Below are 22,836 nucleotides of genomic sequence, written 5' to 3'. Positions count from 1 at the left end.
ACCTGAAAACCTTATTCACCAACAGCAGAAGAATCACATAGTAACAGAGCCACACAAACCTTAGAAAGAACATCAGACAAGGAAACAAAATAATATGGATGCAGAAAAAAACACCCAAAAAACCCACTCACATTTCAGTGAGATCCAATATGCCGATTCATCAAGTATAACATACTTCAAGATGCCTAATTACCTTGATGTCCCTTCACTGGGAAATGACCACAGCTCCCCGTACTTCATTCCTGACATCAAAGACAAATTTGATTTACTTTTTCCCGCAGCTACATTTGCAAAATATACAAGGCTGTTTTCCCTACATGGAAATGAGAAGCGTGAGCCTCAGCCATCCTGCGAGACTGGGACAAACAGATCCTGTTCTGCGAGAGAAACCATTCTGAAAGTGCAACTGATGGTGGCGATGAGCAAGAGTTACAAGGCAAGGGATGAAACTGACACCCTGAACAATCAGATCTTGACAGAAAAAAAAACAAACTTTAAGACCTTTGGAAGTGAACTCTGCACTGTATTTCCATTTGATTTGACTGTGTTTACAAGTACTAAGAGCACTTTAATACATGCCTGTGCACCACTGCCTTGGTATAATTCTCTTTTGGGAGTATCATTTAAGATGTTTGTTTGCTCTGTAAATGAAACAACAGGAAAAGGTCTCTGACACATGGCCTTTTGTCTATAGATGCTGTTTGCCTTCAGCGAGACCTGCATTCCTTTGTGTCCCCTGGGGATTATTTGTATGAATGATTTTACATTTGAAGTTCCTTACCTGTACTTTACATGTCTGAGCTGACGCCACACAGTAACATGCAAGTTCTAGACTTCAGTGCTTTGAAATGAAGTTTACAGCAGATGCAGCTCAGGGTTCTCTACTCTAATTACTCTTTATAATGCTTTTCCCACTGCAGAAAACATTCCTGCTTCTCATTATGAGGAACGCTGACCTTTGAAGTCTGATCAAGTACTTCAGTTCACCGGAGTGCTCTGCAGTGTTGTGCAGTGCTGCATTGAGGTCCTGACAGAACTGTAAGAGCCTTTCCACAAAGCTGTGCCTTTCAGATGCTGCTCCTTTGTCTTGCACCTCCTACAGTCAAAGCCTGGAAAGCCAAGTATCTCAGGACCTGAACACTGGCAGAATTGTATCATAACTCATTTTGGAACAATCAGTGATCCAGACCAAAGTTTTAAGTTACCAAGGTTATAAATGACAGCTCATATTCTGGCAACAAGCAGAGAACAAAATCACAAGAGAATGCAGAGGTCTGAGCATCCGTTCCATTCTTGTACTCCATATAACACTTAACATATTGCACTTAATAATGATAATTATAACATATATTACTTATAATTATTATAACTTATAACTAAATAATAGCTTATAACTAAAAATACATAATAGCTAATATATAATAGCTATATATAATAGCTTATAACTAAAAAAAAATACATAAAATTCATAAAACTTATGCTAAAAAAAAAAGGAAAATGTCAATTTACTTCATGTTCTATGAAGGTCCTTCATACATAATATGCTATTCTGAAGCACAAGATGACAAGCAAGTAGGCATCATATCCTGCAAGCCTGTGCTCTAGGGTGATGCCTTCTGAACAGCAGCAGCTAGAAACCTGCACAAATTCAGCTATTGCAGCAGGTGTGGTTTCTTTATCTCTGCAGTTCTTTCTACTTGCCCTGCAGCTGAACTTAATCTATTAATATATAACAGTAAGGAAAGGTTTCCTCTAGAGACAGCAATGAACTTAAAACACGTGGTAACTGGTTTTATCTTCATCTTACAGAGAAAGAAGGTGATCACATAACAGCTGTCCCTGTCTCCAGATAGCTTATATTCCAAAACACACTCCAACCACTGGGCTCACAGAAGACTACTTCTCCCAGGTGAAGCATGATATTGGTCCAACCAGCTTTCCTCGTTTGCAGTGTTGAATAAAACATGAATCAGAACCCTGAAGAGCCATTTGCTTCTCTCAGATACTCACTGAAGTAACAAAAATCTCTAGAAAGCAGGGTAAAGACATGATATAAAAACAAAGAAACCAGCACAAGGACAACAATTAAACTGCTACTCAAGTCATGGTAGTTAGCAGTCTCCACAACTCTGCCTAAGTTGGACTCTTTGACTTTCCTAACCCTTTAAATAAGAATGGTCGCAATACACAGATCTAGACTGAAAAAAATATTCTTTTAAATGATCTGCTAAAAGTACTTTTTAATGTGGGGGGCTGGGGGTTTGTGTGGAAGCATTAGGTGGCCACAGCCATTCCATTGGGTTTCCTCAGCAGTGCAGCTGCACCAACATTCTCGCACTGATGCCAGGCTCTCCTGTGGCCCCACCACACACACACACACACCAATACAGGCTTAAATGAAGTCAGCCCCCACCTTTACTGAACTGGACTGCTTCCTCCTCATTGGGGTAACAGTGAGATTACAGATGGAGAGTAAAGAAAAAGCAAGCCCAGCCTTTCCAATCTACTCCACGTGACAGCTAAGACATTTCTTTCCACCAGCTTCTGCCGGCAATATGACAACTAAATTGCCTATTAAACTGTTAATCAGTACTGGAAAGCAAGACAAGCTGGTACTGAGCTCAGTGCTGCACTGAACCACAGGGAAGCAGCTTACAAGCTTTTCTCTATCATGGTAAAACTTGCAGCAGCTTGCAGAGCTGTTATGTACTCATGTAGTGTTTAATATATCACATATGAAAGAAAAATGTATCATAATGCACATCCACTATGCCTGAAAAGGATTGGTTTTAATAGGAATCTTATGAAGACTGGGATGCCGCCATGCTGGGTTATGAAAAGGTCTTAAGAGTAATGCTTTAAAGCATCCCTACAAAGTAGGCCTCAGTCTAAGAGTTTCTCTTTACAGTAGCAGTACGCTGCAGACATTAATACAAATCTAATTAGCTGTCCCAAATTCATCACATATTCCAATGTCACTGAATTATTAAATTCTCAGGAAATAGACCTGCGATTGAACTTTGAGCCAAGGCCCATAACCACATAATAATGCTAAGCTCTGAGCAACAGCTTTGTGCTTATGTCAAAAAGAGAAAAGCAGAGTGATCTGGAATGACTCTGTCAACCGTGGTTCAATTTCAGACATAAATTATAATTCCATGCTGTACAGTGAATAGTTTTAGCTAAGAGCTGCTTTAGTTCCTCAGTTTCTTTGATGTCCCTGCAATATTCTCACAGAAGTGTTTTTGTAACCTCCTGCTAATGAAGCACTGAAGAAAACAGAGTACCTTTCTGGCAGCAAATCGCTACCTGAAAGGACTCCATTTGCTGAGGTTTTCTTTAATTCCTGTTACTAAAACACAGGATGCATTTTGCCAAAACCAAAACACTACTGGTATTAAAAAGAGGAATAAATTCAAAAGATACTTATTCCTAATGCCCAAGGAAGCATCCCTCAATCTGCGGACAGTTAATAGCTGAGAGGGCAACGAGCTTGTCCTGAATGGGACAGCATTCCAGCTGACCTTCCCTAATCATTAGTAGATCACTTTTCTCAAAGAAAAAAAGAAAAACCACGGCAGATTTTTCTCCCCCCCTCACAGCTGTATTAAAAAAATGCATTTCTGGGCCAGTTTCATGAGCTCCATTAGAATTGTTTACAGAAATCCTGCAAAATCTTGTTTGTCAAAAGAATTTAAGCTGCCAGAAAGTTCTCAGTTTATCCACTAACTTAAACAATTTTTGCTTGATTTTCTAGGTGAGTTACTAGCGGACACAATTATCACTTTGCCTTTCGGTTTCACTATTGCTCAGCATAACAAATCAGACCAGTTCTTCTCCTATGCCACTTTCCTATGTGACTGCAGCCAATGCACTACCTCTGCAATGGAAAGAAACCCTTTCATGTATTTTAGATACACAAGTTTCAGAGCTCGTAAGCATTCCTGTTGACAAACTGCGTTCTGAAATGTTAACTGTTGTTCACAACTCAGACAACTAACAGTGTTTGTCTGCCATTGGGACACCATCATTCATCACTATTTTACATGGATGTACTAAGAATGCAAAAAGTAAATAAGTCCAAGTGCAATAAATGTGATGTTAATAATACCCAAAAGGACAGGCAGCATCTACCCTTATGTCCAGAACCTGCACATGAAATCAAAAAGCACACAGGCTCGGTACTGTGGACAAATAAAAATGTTTAAAAGAACAGCTAACAGGCAATAAGTGAATGATGGATGTTCAGCATATGTAAACCGCAGCACACAGCAGAACTGCTGAGATCTATAGTCACTGGAGAGCAATGACTTCTGCAGGCAGAGAGCAACGAGACAAGGGGAACTGCTCGTCAACTAAAAGAGGGGAGATCGAGATGAGATGTGAGGGGGAAATTCTTCACTCAGAGGGCGCTGAGGTGCTGGCAGTGCTGCCCAGAGCTGTGGGTGCCATCCCTGGAGGCCATGCAGGGGCCCTGGGCAGCCCGAGCTGGGGGCAGCCAGACCATGGCAGGGGTGGAGCTGGGGGTCCTTTCCAACCCAACCCTGCTGTGGTTCTGTGATAGTTAACTATTCTGTGACAGTTACAGGCAGTAGAGCTAAGAAGCCATGTTTTACAATAACTGCCAATTTGTATGTGTTGGCATTTGCTACATACTAATAATCTTCTCAAATATTGTGCGTTCAAGTAGGTTAAATATATGCACTTCACAGGAAATCCCATGATAACTTATCATAAATGAATTTTAACACCTACCATACCGTCAAGTTTCTGCTGTGCCTACACAGATGTTCACTCAAACTATTTAACTCTTTTTTTTATTTTATTTTTTACTAAACTAACTTTTTAAACTCTGACATTGTACCTTCTCTAAAACCTGGTGAGCACCTGCAAGGAATTCACTTCAGAAGAACCAGATGCTCTTGCCTTCTTAGTTTGTAATGACTGTACTCATGTGCTTCTATTTTGTTAGTCTTGTAAGTTAATTACAATTTGTTTACCTTCATCAACCATAGCATCTTCTCATAAAGATTTGATTTTATTTTTTAATCTTTATTTCATCTAAGTATCCCATCATCTGAAGAAAAGCTTGCATTAAAAATAAATTTGCATCCAAGTAATACAGCCTGCAGCACTCACACAGTTTCTTCTCTGCACATCTTGACTTTTCATCTTCTTTGCCTCCATACCTAAATAAAAACAATTTGCACTTGCAGATTAAAAATAAATTCTCCCAGACCTCATTAGAGAGCACACAGTGGATTACTCCAACCAGTTCAAAATAGCACTCCTGTTTTGGCACGGATCTTGACTAATGGTGATTCATAGATTAAAAAAGCAATTAAGAACAGAATTAGCTATTCTCAGCAGATTTAATTTCTCCTGAGAGATGTCAGGCAGAGATACAAAGCAGTGCAATCTGAAAAGAGGCATGCAAGCTGCCTGTCTCCATTCTAGCAACGCTCATCTGTCCTGGAGTCAATTGAAGAGTCAGGGATTTTATCTCCACCTGAAACATCTGTGTAAGCCACCTACAAAGTTCTGTCTTGTCACCGTTTGATCACAAGAAGCTGTATGAGAACTATAGGCACATTGTATGAAGAAATACCTATAGAAGAAGGAAGGAAGGAAGGAAGAAGAGGAACAGAGCAAAAGAACAGACGGGGAAGAAAGTAAAGAAGAACAGAGAAACATACAAATAATAACAACAGAAAGAATATCCAACAGAAAGGTATGCTATGGAAAACAAAGCCAGCAGAGTCACAGAATTGCAGGGGTTGGAAGGGACCTCTAGAGGTCATCGAGTCCAACCCCCCTGCAAAGCAGGCTCCCCAGACCAGGACAGCCAGGTCCTTCTCTGCAGAGCTCCTCTCCAACAAGTCATCCCCCAGCCTGTACTGGTGCATGTAGTTCTCTCTCCCTGGGCACAAGACTCTATACTTGCTTTTGTTAAACCTCATCTGGCTCCTCTCTGCCCAACTCTCCAGCCTGTCCAGGTCAATCTCAAAGAAGAAAATATCAGTTAAAGAATGGACAGATCGATGCTGGAGCATTTGAATTCACATGCAAACAGATCCCAGATTCAGGCTCAGACTTGCACATAGCTGAAAGCACATGGTAGCAGGCCTCAGTGCTCAAGTGCCCATTTTCCAGGCTCCATACTGCCAGGAAACAAAGCAAGTTTGAATTCAAGTTACAATGACATTCAAGTCTTCTGGTAGGCTACTGTAATTCTGTAATTTACTACACGAAATCTTTTGTTCCTCCCATCTCCACATCAGCAGAATCAGGACTCAATTCATGAGAAAAGCAAGCTTGATCCCAGAAACGTTTATATTGACAGTATGTCTGATCAGCTTGAGAACTTACACCTAGGGACACTCAAACAAGTTTACCTTCAGAAAAGCAGCTGCAGTAGGTGACATGCATGGCTGCCCTTTATTGCACACTCTCAGACGTCATACTAAAGTATTTCAAGCTTAATTGCACATGGTCACAAAGACACAGACAAAGGCAAACTGAACCTCTTGAACTCCAAATGTGACCGCAATCTCATTTAATTAAATCACTGCACATTAGGCTGTTTCATGCATGCTGGAATTATCACAACATCTCCAGCTGCCAAAAGGACATTGCCCTCTTATTCCATTCTCCACTTATCCTGCATCCCTCTCAAGCACAGAAAGCCTTCACTGAGCTTATGTAACTCGAAAAAAGAGAAAGAAAATTGGCCATGTTTGTAATAGATCATTTGGAAGAGTCCTACAAAGATTATCAAATCTAACTGCATGACAACTGCAGGGCTAAGCACAAGTCCATTCATGTTGAGGACACTGCCCAAATGCCTCCTGAACTCTGACAGGCCAAGTGGCATCAACCGTCTCTCTAGGAAGCTGTTCTGATGTTCGTCCATACTTGGAGAGAAAGTTCTCCCGATATCCAGTCTGCATCTCCTCTGGTGCAGCACTGTGCTGTTCCTGCAGTTCTTCCTTTCGCTCCACAAAAGCACCCCATTAGTTAAGTTCTACTCAACTATCCACGCCAAGTATCCACATCAGCAATCAGCACCTACACAAAACACACCATCTCCCCTTCACCTGGCGTGCACAGGAATGTCTCTGCGCAGACTTTCTGGCTGCTCCCACGTAAGTAAAACAATGCTGATCTTACAGATGTTTGGTAACAACTCAGAAGTGGTAGAGAGTGGCACCAGTTGGTTTTTCTTCTGATGGGAGCCATAAGGTATTCTCACATTTGCCTTTAATTCTCTCTACCTAGTGCAAAGCAGATGAGTCAGAACAGAAACCTTGGTCAAGTCCTCTGAATTGCTAGTAAGGAAGCCCTGCTTTCTAAAGAAGCATATGAAGTTACTCATAAAAAGGAACCTGAAACTGAATATATCCCTACATCCCATTTTCCAACATGAAAGATACTTAAACACCAATACATGACATTATTATATTGGAAAAAAAAAAAAAAAAAAAAAAAAAGGAAGAAAGGAAAAAAAGAGAGAACTGAATGATTTTGTTCAGAGCTCCTAGGGAACATCAACACAACTGTCAACATAATTCCTCAGGGTACCTGGAACAGCACTGACAACTTTGTACTTCTTACAAGCATAAATGAAGTGAGAACTAGGAGTGCTGTTACAGTTCCAGTACAAAGCAATTGCTCTGTAATTGTGCGCTTGCATGCTTTGAGCTTCATGACCAGATGAAACTTTGTTTTTCGTATGATTACATGATGATAAAGACAAGCAGTTCCCTCCTGGTCTTCCAGGAAACAGACTGAAAACCTGCAATTTACTGATACTAAAGAAAAAATGCAAAACAAATTCACATTACAAAAAACAAAACACAAAAATGCCCAGGCCTCTTACTTATCAAGAACATAACAAATGAAATGAAACCTTACAAAGAGAATATAGTTTTTAGCCAGAATTCAGCTAACAGTGACAATTCAAGAAAACACCTTCCATGTCTTCCTGCTTATCCTGAGGCTGTAATTTTTTGGCAGTGCAAACACACCCAACAGAGCACATCATGCTCAGGGCTCCCAAATGCCACATTTACCAGATCATCCTCAGAATGTCAGCTCAAGTGGGAACCTCACCTCAACTACCTACAAGCCACTCTGTTAAGGGGTTTGCTCCCATCCTACAGTAAGCTGGCCACAACGTGGGGAGTGAACAAGTTTTTAAATAATTCTGCTTTATGTGTACCAAAAACAAACAAAAAAAGCCAACTGAATTTGTTCTGCTGCTGATGGAGGAGATACAAAATCATTAATGTAGGGAATAAACAATGTTTTTGTGAAGCCCCTGTAGAGGTTCAGAACAGCTTTTTCCCTTCCTGAACCTTGCAAGCAAGAAAAGACATATTTAACTAGACAAGAGATCAGCTTCTTTCTTCCACAGCTATCTGAAAACAAAGTTTGGATAAACATGACAACTATTACCATCTCCTCCTCCAAGTGATTTCTATCACTGGCACACTCTGTAGAGCCAGCTAATAAAAGCTTCCATACACTTTTAAATCTGCAGGTAAAATATATCCTTTCCTACAAAAAATGGAAAAGAAATATTAAAAAAAAACAAACAACTTGCCTTCAGACACATTCTGATACTTCTGCAGACAATAGGGGAATAAAATTTAAATGCAAACACAATAAAACAACAATAAAAAAAGAAACTTGTATGGGAACTGTTGAGTCCCAGCCTGAACTGTCTGCACTGATTGAGCACCTGGGGAAAGGACCTGGTCAGCCCTGGGAGCACAGGTGAAGGCAGTTCAGCTGTGAGACAGGAAGGGTTGGAGCCTGGCTGCACCTCTCTTAGACCTCATTGAAGGGCTGACTGCTGGTGGGGAAGGGTCTGTGGTTGGAGATCCCTCCTTGGTGAGGCTTTCCCCTGTGAGCCTGGACTCTTCTGACACAGGCGAGTAATTTTTTTTGCTTTCTTTATACCGCATTTCTATTGTGCCAGTCCTACCATCACACCTTTGTTGTAATACCTTTCCCATCACACTGATCTATCCAATTGCTACAAGAAGCCTAAAAAGAAAAATACTTGACCAGTGAATTTCTCTGTATCGACAGCATGAGAAGAATAATGATGAATCATTATTTCAGAACAGATTGGAAAAGAAAATCCGTGGTGCTTTAGGACACAGAGCCTAATGAAAAATGCTAGACCCATTCATAGATGTCAAGGGTCATAAAATAATGGAGAGATGCACAAAAATAATTAGCTTACAAAAACCAAATTGATCCCAGAGCAAATAAGCATGGAACGTTTTTAAACTACTTCTACACATGCATAAGGGTCAGGTCATCAACAACCAGAAGCATGGGTGCGATCCCATCAACGCATGGAAGAGCAAGGCCGTGTGTTACAACTCAGTAGGCACACTGGCATCAAAAACAGCAACTACATCCTTTTGAATTGCAGAACTGCAATCCCTCCCAAATGAAGTTTTTGATAAGACATAAATACCAAGTTCCATCAATGGCTCAGACACCAGATAAGCACCAGAATGTATTCAGGAAACATCTGTAGGACAAGCCCCAGCATTTGTAACAACAGAATCTATCTCCAGATGCCTCTGTAAAGTAACTCTGCTGCAGATAATCTGTCAACCTCAATTTATTTTTATGCAGTTTTGTCCTCAGGGAATGAATCAATTTTTAGCCACTTAACAAAAATTAAATATTCTGTCATTGCCATTCTAGCAGGTTTGAAGTCAAACATTGCCCTTCACTGTGCTATGAGCACAAGCAGGAGTTTGGTTTGCTTATTATTTGGCGAGATCAATGTAGATCTACTGTTCCCACCAAATGCTCTCTCTCACCATGACACAGTGGGCAAGGAGAAGCATTTTGACATCTTTCTGTGAAATCTCATGACTCAACAGCTATGCCATGACATTATAAAGCCATCCACAACACGAAACTTTCCCTCTGTGCTTCAACGTAGCTGTGATGTGCCTGGGGAGGGCAACCACCTCCCTCCACCCTCCTCCCATGCAAACACACACAATACACAAACTATAGTTTAATTACTGGTATTTGCTTTCATTTTAAAGGTTTACTGGGAGTTATCTCACATGCTACCTCGTTTCAACGATACTGTGCTCAGCTTTTGATAACAGCAGTTGCTGTACCAATAAAAATAAATCCAACTAAGCAATTATCGTAACACAATTATGGTCTAATGAGTACTTGCCAGAGTAAAGGCAAACAGAAGGATGAAGAGGTACAGCCTAGAAGAACGTGAAGACCTACAAACAACATTATTAAGTATGCCTATAGCAGGGAAAAATACCCAAGCAGGGAAGAACCACTACATGAGAATCAAATGTTAGAGGCACTTGCTGCCAAGAGTAAGCAGTTCATTCACAGCAGTCAAACTACACTTTAAAATGACGCCAGCAGAGCACGAAACTAAGAATCAGGTACTCCCATATCCTCACACCTGGTTGCAGTAGGGCACGTTTTGTCTTTCTGCAAACAAAGCCTTGTTCCAATCATGCTGTGGGACTGATTCATGTTATTGTTTGCACAGTCTGACAGTATGCTTAAAGCACTTTAAATAGAACAAAAAATACTAATACTTCTGTGGTTTGCATATTTTACCAACAGAAGAAATTCTAGTTAATAACTTCTGTCTGCAGTAATCTGAAAATAAAACATCCTGGAGGTGGTTCTTATCCCTGCGCCTCACCTGCTCTGCTCATCTGCTGAAAAAGGAACAGGGAAAGGATTTCTTTCCCTTCCCACTCCTGAACTGTTGAGACAGGGGGAAAAACATGGTGCAAACAGAGAGGAGACGTGTTGCCATGCTCTCCCCTCATTGCTGCCTTGCTGCCACTGTAACTGACAGTCCAACGGTATGATCAGCTGAACTCATCTCCTTTCTTAACCCTCCAAAATTTTCAATTAACTCAAACTCAAGCAAATAGCTGTAAATGACAAAGTGTTAAAATCAAAATTAATGTATGTGCAGTTTTAGTCTCATACCAGATACTATTATTTGCCAGACAGAATTTCCTGAATGATGAAACTCTGGATATCTGACACTCCTGAAACATCATCTGTGCAGCAGAAGCCATATCCAGCAGAGCTGTACTCCTATGGTAACTGCACAGCAGTTGCTGAGACTTCATTTAAGTGTGCAGCAAAAGCAAAGGTAATACCATATGAGATCGTGTGATGACCTGAGTGCACTGACTTGATGGTCTCCAGCTCACTCTCATTGATTAATGAGTTAGTTTTAACTTTAGCTGCAAGCCAAAAAGGTACCTGGGGAAAGGGGGGGAAAAAAACTGTACAAAACACAACCATCACTCTCTTCTGCCCAAGCTAGTACAGAGGTACGAAATCCCTATCTATGATGTCTCTTATGTGCACAAACAGGATTTTAATTTCCTGAAGTTCACAAAAATCATTCTGAACTGTTCAAAAAAGCTTAAAAAGAAACCAAGAGAAAACCATGCTTGCATTACTCCACTTTGCAACTTTCTCCAGTTCTCACAGAAATCTAAAGTAGGAATAAGACTGTGGTCAGCAAGAAAACTACATCAATACATACACATCCTTCTTCTACATCAGACTCACTTTGCAAAGTAGACCTATCACAGGGGAAAGCAAAACCCTCTGGGTTGTTCAGAGTCAACACTGACAGCCAGAGCATTGAACCTGAACGCTAAGGATATGTGTGCAAAGTCATTCTTAACGTCAATTCTTCTGAAAGAACAGATTTAACTAAGTTACTCTGACAGCCTCACACGTTCAAAATGCAGTTATCAGCCTGCTATCCTCAGCAAAAGCAGGCAGAAGAAATACTGATAAAATCTTAAGAGATTCTGTGGCTCCTTTTACTTGTAGCCCAAATTTCCTATTTTTGGGGAAATGCAGATCACATTTGCAAATCTTCTATAGAAGCATGTGAAATTGATTTCATTTAAGAGGGAAAAAGTGCCCAAGATTGTCACATAGTTAATACCTGCTTCAAGCACAAAGGCCGTAAAAAACAAACATAAGCAATGCTCCCAAGGCAGGAATCTCAAACTGTCAGGAAGGCATTTTCTTGCCTCATCTGTCAGTGTGTCGTACAAAAAAGTTTGCTCAGATAAGCTCAGATAACTGCAGAGCAGTTGAGACATAATGTGTATCTCAGTTTTAATCTCACATTTTAAAGACTAACATCTGATAACCAAAACCACTCTGCACTAAGTTGCATACACAAATACATATAAATCTGCACGCTCTCCTCTTAAATCAGAACGCCACAGAACTTGGGACATAAGTTGCCTAGCTTATACATCTCATCCCCCAGGAAAAACAAAATACATCCATTATTTTAAAGTATAGTAAGCGCAGAATATGATGCAACTACAAGTTCTAAAAACATAATAAATTTAAACAAAGAGATTCTAGCACCTCCTACATGTAGCAACCTAACCACAGTGTCTCACTCCACCCAGCTGCAGCTCTGCACAGGCACAGCAGCAAACCACTGCAGGGTAGGAAAGCCAAACTCAGCTGCATGTCCCAGTAAATGGCATGCTGACTAACAGAAAGGTGAAATCCTTCCTTCGTCAGTACAAAAGCTAAAGTAACCTGTAGAAATTCATTTATACTGCCATCAAAAGAATCCCTAAAATTTCAAGACTTCAGAAAAGGAGGGCTCGCTCCTGTTTCAATAGGGCATCAGTCCAAACATGTACAGCAAGCAGATCAGATGTATGTGGCAGCAGATCCTCACAGTACCAAATTCGGTACCTACTTCTGTCATTGCTGATGCACAAAATGCTCATGTTCCTGGGGAAGAGGAAAAAAAATACAACAAAAAGAAACACAACCATGAAAAACTGGAAGAAAAGCACTGTACAGAAAACAAGTCTTTGACCACAACCTTAAGAAAAAGAAAAAAAAAAGATGAATAAATGACAATGCATGATGATCAAAACATTTCAAAGAGAATGCAGACAGCAGACGACAGACTGGTGCAAAGGGTAACAGGTGGAAACTCCCATCAGTTCTAGATCACCAGACTCCTTTTTTCACACCCCTACTACTAGCAGAAAAGAGGAAACAAGTGCAGGCTCAGGAAGGGGAGACAAGTCCTTTTATAAGCTCTGTGGCTTATGTAAGTTCTATGGCTCTGTGAGAAAGAAGTTGGCAATGACTGCTACGACTGTTTTCTGTTCTTCATCTCATAGAAGCTGAAGTGATACTTTGGCATAAATAACCATCTTTGGTTATTTGAATCAGTCAGCTATCCACCATCAGAATTATATACCAGGTACCAGTGGTTCAGCTTAAAAAAAGGTGATCGCATACTTTTTGAAAATTGTTTTGTACTAATCTGACTCTGAAACCTCAAGAGAACTGGTTCTTACCCTCTGCTACTGCTATGACTTAGGCCTTGCTGAAGAAATTTTAATTTCTCACTTTCCTTTTTAATATAAGCTCATGAAATTGCTCACTCTCATCATAACCCAACCTCATCATGCCGCACACCAAAAATGAAGCAGTTTCAAGCAGAGCAGATTTCCTGAATGGAAGAATTCAGAAGAAGCCAGCAGCAGAAGGCTCTGGTTTGGTAGCACACCTTGTCCACACACTGCTCTGTGCTGAAGCAGTTCCCCCTTCAGACTCAGGAGATATGGTGCTGTGTATTCAACTACTCAAGAGATGAAACATGAAGAAGAGAAAAAAGACTCAGGATGATTTAAAATATTGCCAGGCACATTTCTGAACAACGGAAAGCAGAAACATTCACATCCCTGTCCTTCTCCACATCGCTGTTTCCATGATGCACCTTTTCTCCCACCCCTCCCCAAGAGTTCCCCTGAAATCTCAGTGAAATAGAGCACACCCTAATATTCACCTAGAAGCTGACACAGAACACTGCAAAATGCTGGCCAACAGTAACTGGTTTTCATCCCCTCCTCAATTCCACTGAATGCAGAATACAGTGATAAAGCCTCCTCAGCTGCACCGGGATTCTGTTCTGCTGAAGGAACCCCAGCTGAGCAGCAACACCAGGAGTGTTAACACATGTTTTGCACTGCTAAGTTTTAAAAGCAAAATTACAGAAAATAATCAGTCAGCAAGAGAGTCTCTTAGTACCATGAAACATCCCAAGTTTCTAAAGCCATATTTCTCTAGTAGATGAGAATATTCTCCATTTCCTACAGGCCAAACTTTTAATTAGGACTGAATAAAGACATAAAGTTGAACCCACTGACAGACTAAGCAAAGGCAGAAGAGGCAAACCTCTTTAGCCTTACGCAGTTTTCACAGTCCAGAACAGGAAGGACTGTCTGTTTCAGAAGGACTTTGGCTAAATGACACTCTAATGATTAATAGTCGTTAACAAACGGCTTGCTGCAACGTTAAGAATGTTGCATTAAATGAAATCCAGTGAAGCCTGGCAAAGGAAAATCACTCTGCCAGAATTAGTTTCTGCTTTTTCCCTCTCATTCAAAGTAGTTTTAGTTTTGCTCTTGTAAACTCAACATTCATGAGTTGCTCACGCATATCAAGTTCCCCAAATTTCAGAAGCAGTGTGCGTAATTTTAAAATTGGTGTCCTCACACATGTTTTGTTACATTATGGTTAATTCCGTTAGTTCTGTTCCAAAGCACTCAAACATCATTCAGATTCTCAGGCTAAAAACAAAATTCAAATAAGAACCCAGCCACTAAAATAGGTCTAAGAAGTGTACAAAGTGAGCATAGTTCATCTGAAGCAAAAGTAAAAAGGAAGTGACCAAAGACTCTTCTACTGTCTTGCTTTCGCCCAGATTATCACCTACTAGAACTCTCAGCTTGTGGAATTTTCCTTTCAAAGTAAGTTACTTTAAACTCTGCATATATGTAAATAAATACATCAAGAAGGCTGATTTATATACTCATTATAGCCATCCAGATTTGGCAGATTTGACCTCCCACATCACCTTGTGAGTATGATGTGAAACCTTCAGGGAAGAAGCTGGACACCAAGCAGGTGGGACCCGGCTTTCCAGAGATGTCTGCATCCTTGTGACGGTCGGTCACAGCCCTCAGCAGTGCCCCAGCACCCACCTGAAAAAACACCTGCCATTACTATTGTGCCAGAAAAAAGTCGGGAGTTTCAGGACTGCCTTCTGCTGGAGCAGAATGACATCACTCCAGATGAACATGTAAGAGTAATTACACTTGACTTAGTAATAGGATTACCAGGATGAGTTAGAAAACGATGACAAAAGTGTGCTTTGGGCAGAAGACGTTCAGGCTGGCTATTAGGAAAAGGCTCTGAAGCAGAGGGCGGTGGGTGTGGAACAGGCTCTCTTGTGCTCGTGGCACTGAGCTGACCGAGTTAATAATCATCTGCGGCACTCAGATACACGGCCTCACTTCTGGAGGGTCTCGTGCAGAGCCGGGAGTTGGAATCCACGATCCGCACGGTTCCCTTCCGACTCGGGGCATGCTGTCATTCCGTGCTCTCTCCTCTTATGCTCCACAAATTCCTGTGCACAGCCCAGCCCTTCACACCTCACCTGCCACCGCAGGGAGCCCGCCCGGCTTCGTCCCAGCCGCTCTAACGACACCCACGGCTCTTAAGCCACCAAAACACTACTTCAACTGAGAGCCTGGAAGAGGAAGTGCGGCAAAGCGGCGAGGAAACTTGAAAGCCACTCCCCGCAGGGCAAGGGCGCGCAGCAGCCGGGCTGCGGCTCCTCAGCCCCGCACGCGCCTCACGCCCGGGCCAACGAAAGTCCTTCCCTCGCCTCAGGCGCGGCACGGCGTCGGCGGCACCGCTCCGGGCGCGGCCGAGGCACCGCGCTGCCCCAGGGGCGGAGGCCGAAGCGGGCAGAGCGGGAAGGCAGGGCTGCGGAGCAGATCGAAGCGGAGCGGGGCGCGGCCGGCCGGCTCTCAGCACCTCCGGGGCGGAGCGCAGCTCGGCGGCCGCAGGTGAGCGCGAGGCCACAGCTGCACCCTGTGGGCGGAGCGCGGGGCGGGGAGCGCCGGGCCGGGCCGTGGCGGCGGGCGCTGCTGCGCGGCTCAGTTTCTGTCTCGATCTCCAGCGGGATTGTGCCCGGAACTCGGCGGCGGCTCCACGGAGCGGTGAGTGCCGGCATCTGGATCCCGGCGCGGCGGCACCGTCCCGTTCCGCGCTCCCCGCCCCTCCCGGCGCGGGGTGAATGAGGAAGCGAGACGGGATCCGGCTTCCGTGGGGCTCCCGGCGGGGAGAGGGGCTGCGGCCGGGCCCGCCGCGAGGGGAGGGCGGCCCGGGGAGGGGCGCGGCGGTAGCGGCGGAACTCCTCCGCGGGGCGCCTCCGCGCTGGGGCCGCTGGCCGAGCTCGGGCCCGGGAGCTTTGTCGGTTCGGGGAGCCGAGCCCCGGCGGTGCCGGGATGGGGCCGGGTCCTCCGCCAAGCGCGGGATCGGGCAGGGCGGGCAGGTCCAGCGGCCGGCGCGGGGCTGTGTCCCGTGCGAGGAGATGAGGGGCGGCGAGCTCGTGTGCCCTCTGCCCTCGGTGGGGCGCGGGCTCGGCTCGTTCCCGGATCGCCGAGACGGGTGACGCCAACTTCTTACTTACTCTTTTCTTTCTTTCTTTCTTTCTTTTTTCTTTTTTTTTTTCCCTTCGCTTCCCGCCCGTGCGTGCCGGTGCTCAGTTTCTGTCTGTGGGCGCAGTGGGTGTGAGGCAGTAATGCTTCGTCCTCCCCACGCTCGGTTTTCGGCTGGCTGCAGGCAGACAATAGGAGCGGCGCTGCCCGCTCCCTGCGTGCATGCCGGGCGTGCACCTCTCAGAAACCCATCGTTCGGCTCGTCGCTGGGGAATTCCCCGGGCTCATTAGGGTATGAAACACCGCATTGAGGGGTGCGTGGCTCTGCTGACCCGGCTGTGCGCTGCTGCACCCCGCAGCGGCGGAACAGACGCGCCGTGTGCCCGCGGATCTGGGCAGCTGCGGGAGCAGAGCCGAACTCACGCAGACTGCAGGTGTGGGTGAGCGGTGCTCGCACCTTTCCTGGCCTTGTGGGTGAGTTTGAAGGCAGGACTGCAACTCCTAAACATCTCTATGAATAGCGTGTGTCAGAATTTTGGGTGCTCTTGTGTGTCCGGCTTCTGTCAAATCTCATTTGGACCTTGGCCTCGTGTTGCACACTCCGTCTGTTAACGCTGCAGTAAGCCAGGAAGCAGCCTGTCCTGCTCTCCTGCCCCTCTGTCCGATAATGCTGTGCAGTGTTGTATCGATCACACAGGGAGTTTGAGCTAGCACAACCGATGCAGCCTTCCGAACAAGAGATTTTGAGGAATAACCAGAAGAGCCTATATGCAGCATTTCCTATTTCTTTTTGTTCCTGAGAAGGACTGCTTTGCAGAAACTCGAGTTTATATTTAATCACTGGACTGCCCGTTTTCAGTAACCCTGTGGCGCTGCTATGAGGATTTGGAGCAAAGAGGCTGCAACGCATGGATTAGGGTGTGTTTGTGGGTTTCATAACAAAGATCTGTTTTAAAAATGCAGCTCTGTGCTTTAGGTTAAGGAATGCTTAAATGCTGGCAACTTCAATTTTGATCCATGTACTTTCAGTAAATACAAAACGTTCTGCTGTTTTTTCAGCCATCTCTTTGTAAAATTGAATATAGCGAACTTGTAAAGGAGTATGCTTATCAGAACGATCATTTAAGGAAGTGAGGTACGTGCACAAGTATTTCAGTGGGCATCATTTGTGTGTTTGTATGTAATGCTGAACTTCAGAGAGTTGAGAGGTGCGATAAACAAATTACAAGTCAGTAATACTTGGAAATTTTTACCCTACATCTCATAATTCAGACATAGGTACAAAGGAATTGCTGCCACTCAGTGACTGACATAGAGGTATAAGAACCTGTAGTGCTACATGGCTGTAATGTATGTGCAGGTGCTGAGTATGTGGTAAGGCAATTCTGTGTCCCTGAGTCTGTGATTAGGAAGATGCTGACATGGTTCTGAACAATTCTCAAGCTTTTTTTTTCCATCTGTGTTTCATGATTGTGACCCTCCTGTGTAGATATGCCTGATGAGAGGTGGGTTACGGTGTTCTTATTGGGTGGAGCCGTGGAAGAATGTTACAGAACAGATGGAGCTTCTGATCACACGGCTAGTTGAAAAGGTACTGCGTAAAGAAGGAAGTATTTGTAAACTAGAAGTTATTTCTGAAGTTTTGCAGTTACTTTGGTTAAAGAGAGACCTTTAGAAGAGTCTTTCAAAGAAAACTCAATTATTTGATACTATGCAGTTCAAGGAAATGTCAGTAAAACCTGGAAAGATAACATCGCTTGAAATAACTGATTTCCTGGGAGAAGTGTACAAGTTTTCAGGTCTCAGAGGCTTCTTCTAACATCTAACGTTAGCAGAATTAAAGCTCATCTCAAATTGAGTGCTCTGGGGCCTCGTAGTTACAATTCACCATCCATCCTGGTTTCTGTTGGAAGGCCTCTGGTGTCCTGTTGCTTTGCTCCTCCACCCCATGCCACGTTGCTCGGCTCTGGCTGCAGCTCCTGCCAGGAGCCCCTGCACCAGCCTGCACTCCGCAGCCCAAGCACTGCCACCAGGGCTGGGACTGCAGCACAGTGAGCTTCTGTCCAGCAAACTGCAGCAGCATCTACGGCAAAGCTGCAGCAACACGAGCCTCAGTGCTGCTGTACGGTGTGAATACTTCCCATGTGTTGGCCAGCACTGAGGTGTGCTGCCACTATTGGGTTCACTTACCCAGGTATTTAAGTTCCCTAAGGCTAACTCAGGTGTGTCTGTCGGTGCTGCAGTCAGAATGCATCGTGCATCTGTAGTCTGCCATCCTCTTCGTTAAATATATAAAGTACATATTTAACCTACCATAAAACAAATGGAAGGAAGAAGGAATAGGCTGGAGACTGAAATGGCTATTGCATGTGAGTCAGAGCTGAATGACAGGGATGACAGGGGGTTTACCAGCAGAGTCTAAGGGCCGACTGGCTTCAGTAGGAACCTAATTCCTCATTTAATCATCCACTGATGAGAAAGGCAGTGGGGTTTTTTACTCTAGAGTTGTTTGTGGCTCCATCCTGGTTGTCAAGTTCTGGCCAAAAGGTGTCTAATAAACATCAGATCTGTTTGTGTTGCAGCTGTTGTTATAGCTGCTTTCTCTGCTCCACAACAAAACTTCTCAGCCTTGTCTGACTCCTTCTTTACCTCTGTGATATGGGTGCAGAATTTGATTCTGTCAGGCTGTACATGGAATCAAAGGAATGAGCAGGGAAGGGAAGAAAACAGCGTGTTCCTGTTCAGAGCTCTTTGGGCAGCGCAGGAAAATTAATCTCCTCACATCCACTTGACTGCGTCTTGCAAAGATACGATGAAGAGATGAGCTGTGAGAGCTCTCCGTGGCCCTGGTAGAAATAATGCTGAAGTGACTTGTGTTAGGTTCTCATTTGAAAGGCAGATATTTTTAACTGCCTCTTGGAGAGTTTTTGTGCTTTGTTGCTGAGACATTACCTCTCCAAGCCAGAGTTGCTTCATGATCTTTGTATGGTCTTTGTTGAATAACCTTGTGGAAGTCTGCTCTGCAGGAAGAAGCCTGCAGCCCTATGGGCTGCCTGGATTGGACCAACTGCCCCGGCATCCTGCTGCTGTTCTCAGAGTCAGCAGGAAGGGTTAAGAAATGAGGGATGTGGCATAGGAGTAGCAGGGACATCACAAATCCGGCCTTTGTAAGAGTGGTGTAACACATTTCTGTTCTGTTCTGGACCAGACTGCTGCTAGAAGTACCACTGATACGGACAGTGGAAACATCGTGTGTACAGCTGCATCTTTCTGATTTTCTTTTGTTCGTAGTTGCTTTTTTCTTTAATGAAAATGAATGCAAATGGAGAGAAAGGCGCCCTGCCATCCACACAGTAAGTTGCATTTTGAAACTGTTAAATCAGCTGTTTTCTGAATGATGATAGATTTGCCTGTTTCTGTCTGCGAGAAGGAAATGAAGTGGGGCAGGTGTGAACCAACAGCTTCAAAACAAAGCCCGTAAAATAAATTATTTGAAGATATGTTTACAACAGAAAAAGTGTATGAAACTGCTGAGTATTTCTTACGGTATTCTCTTGGGTTTTTTTCTGCTCTTTTTTTTTTTTTTTTTAACTGTGGAATGTAATCTTTCTATCAGGAACATCTTATGGGTGACTTCTAAAGGAGGGAGATGTGCACTTGCCATTTCCTGATGAGCGATCCTTCAGATCTGCCTAAACAATAAAAAGCAGCACCTCTTTGTATTCCCCAGAATTCTAAGGTGCTGCCCACTTGGGAGAAGACAGTGAGTATGTAACATGCATTCTTATCCTGCCATTACTCATACTTTTCCTTAGAGGTGTGAGAGAAATCTGGTCTTGTTTGGTTGATACATCAGAGCACGAATGGCTCTGATTTGCACTGTGTTGAGTCTTCTGCAGTCTCATCTATGATTTGAGTGTTAACAGGCGTGGTTAAAACCCAGCTACTTGCTGTAAGTACCGCATATCTTGAAACATTTGCAGTAAATGTAAGCCTCAGCCCCAGCTCCGTTCCCCATCCCTGAGCCATGAAGTCGTAATGCTGCTCGGCCCAGAGCTCTGTCAGCTCAGCTTTGTTCGATGGCAGCTCTGTAACGATGAGGTGACAAAGAGAGAAAATGGCATGGCTTTTAGACTCAAAGTCAAGCTACCTGTGGAGCATTCAAATCATTTATTTATTCCCCACCCCGCCATCAATGCCCGTTTACTAGAAATCTACTGAAATCCTTATTTGTGTGTTCGATTCTTCCTCAGATTCTCTGATTCCTTTTCAGAAGTGCAGTTCAGGCTTTGCCATGGTTTCCCTAAGGAATTCATGAAATCCAAGCGTTTGGATTTGGACAAGTGCTACTTTGTACTAATTTCCTTCATGTTTTAATACTAAATATTAGACACAGCTTATGGGAACAAATATTCCTGGCTGCTTCTCAGGTTTACCCTTCAGGTAATGAAGTCTGGGAGGTTTTCTTTAATTTGTAGGTGTAGATTCTTGAAGATGTAGGTGGATGCTTGAAAAGCTGATCCAAAATGTCTTAGCAGCAGTGTTGAGCTTGGCTTCTGCAGAGTGCCTTTTTCTGGGAAATTCCCCAGTGAGTCCAAAAGCAGTGCAGCTAAGCTGTTGCTAACATGTTTGGTGGCTGCTGTGAGCTGTGCTTTTCTGAGCAGAGGCTGTTTGCTTCTTTTTCCAGCAAAGGAAGAATCTGTAACTCTCCCTTAGAAGAAAATTCTCCTCAAATAGTCTTCTGCATAAAATGTTTGGTAAGGATTTAGAAAATATGGTCCAGCCAGCAGCCAGAAGGGGCCATTAAGTGCTTGTTGTGTTGTACTGTGCTGGAAAACGAGTTTGAGCAGGCACAGTGCAGTAACTTTGGACGGTTGTTGTGTTTGTGGTACGACACTGGCTGCCCTGTAGATCTTATCTCAAGATCTGTATGGTGCAATTTGTAATATCTCTGAGTGATTTCACGTTTTGCTGGCATGACAAAATGACCAAAGGAAGCAGCATTTGGTGCCTTTGCTGATGTTAGTGCCTGTTGGACTGCAGAACTCAATGCTTCTCTTGCAAAGGAGTGCATTGCTTGTGAGATTGTGTTACTGAAAGCTCTTGTGAAGGTAAGATTCAGTCCTGCTTACTTTGAAAACTGTGTTGAATGTACATCCCTGTAAGTGAGCACGGGTGGTCGTCTTGTATCAAGTAGATGCTACTGAGACTTCTGGTTTTGGTAATTAACTGTTTCTGCTCTGGATTAAATCAGTAAATAATCTTGCAGTAGCATCTGAAACCTTCAGTCCTACAAGTGCCTCTGCGTGTAAGGAGTAGATTTATAGTAGATGCTTTCGATACAGATAGATTTGTCTTTTTTTAGTAGGCTGCTGCTTCTGCTCACTGAGTGATAACAGTGACTGTTGCTTACATCCAGGGTGCTGGTCCGTTAGTGCTGTGTCCTTGCTGAGCTGTGAATTGCTCAACAGCTGCTCTCTTGAGCATGTGTTGGCCAATGCCTGTGGCCTCCAGTGAACTTGGATGTTCTTACTAATGACTTGGGAATGCTGCAGTGGCCATCAGCATTCGTGGGCAAATATCCACACGGGTCTATCTGTCAGGAAACTGTAAGAACTCTCTTATATTGCATTCACTTGTGTTCCTCAGTATTGACAGAAGGAATGTTATTAGATAATTCTCTGATAATTCTCTCCCAGTAGATTTTTATTTATTTTTTTTTTCCCACGCCTTTTTGCAGAAATGTGAGATTTGGACCAAAGAATGAGCAGTTCCTCCTGTTAATCCTCATAGGACTTGCGTTAGACCCTTAGTCTGTTTTGTTTCCTGCAGTTTCCTCAGGCCCTTACAGTGATGGAATCTAGAATCATCTTGTACCTCTCAGCTCCTCTATTAGCAAAACTTGCTTCACTGGACGTACACTTGAGAAAAGTGTGGAAGAATCTCCAGGAATCTGATTTCCCTGCTTATTTGGTCTCAGAGATTTGATCAGAGGTTTTTTTGTTTTTGTTTTCTCCAGGAAGCCAGGACTTTTCTGCATCATGCATGGTGGTTTGCCTGCAGTTCTCAGCCATGGTTGCTGACTTCTGTAGCTGTGCCATCACAGCTCTGTGCAGGCTCACCGGGGTGCATGTCTGCAGGAAAGTCTGTTTTGAGCCGAGAGTGGCTTTCGGTGTCACCCTCAAAGTGCAGCATGCAGTTACAATGCTGGCATTGCATCTGACACGCATGCTTCTGCATGCAAATATTGTGCTATTGCTATTCCAGTTTAGTACTTCAGCTA

At 43.6% G+C, this 22,836-nt stretch overlaps 1 protein-coding gene and 1 long non-coding RNA gene across 5 annotated transcripts in view; one reads left to right on the top strand and one right to left on the bottom strand.

Moving 5' to 3' along the window:
• LOC125698783 (uncharacterized) overlaps nucleotides 1-15,693 on the bottom strand; it is a 58,929-nt gene extending 43,236 nt beyond the window's left edge. Inside the window, exons 1-2 of the long non-coding RNA XR_007379331.1 lie at nucleotides 15,225-15,693; nucleotides 14,963-15,089 (exon numbers count right to left, since the gene is read on the bottom strand). This is a non-coding gene — a long non-coding RNA (uncharacterized LOC125698783). The remainder of the gene's footprint in view (nucleotides 1-14,962; nucleotides 15,090-15,224) is intronic.
• Nucleotides 15,694-15,850: 157 nt separating this feature from the next.
• The window catches only part of PRKCD (protein kinase C delta), a 60,227-nt gene continuing 53,241 nt past the window's right edge, over nucleotides 15,851-22,836 (top strand). For 2 of the 4 annotated variants that reach the window (XM_048957548.1, XM_048957542.1), the window contains exon 1: nucleotides 15,984-16,112. The gene's annotated coding sequence lies outside the window, so the exon portion shown is untranslated. Of the gene's footprint in view, nucleotides 15,960-15,983; nucleotides 16,113-16,542; nucleotides 16,564-22,836 lie in introns of those variants that run through there. The other 2 variants (XM_048957543.1, XM_048957546.1) reach the window with 2 other exon arrangements.

The sequence above is a fragment of the Lagopus muta genome, chromosome 11, assembly GCF_023343835.1.
Source record: "Lagopus muta isolate bLagMut1 chromosome 11, bLagMut1 primary, whole genome shotgun sequence".
Lineage (NCBI taxonomy): Eukaryota > Metazoa > Chordata > Aves > Galliformes > Phasianidae > Lagopus > Lagopus muta.
This window is presented reverse-complemented; position numbering and strand designations above follow the sequence as displayed.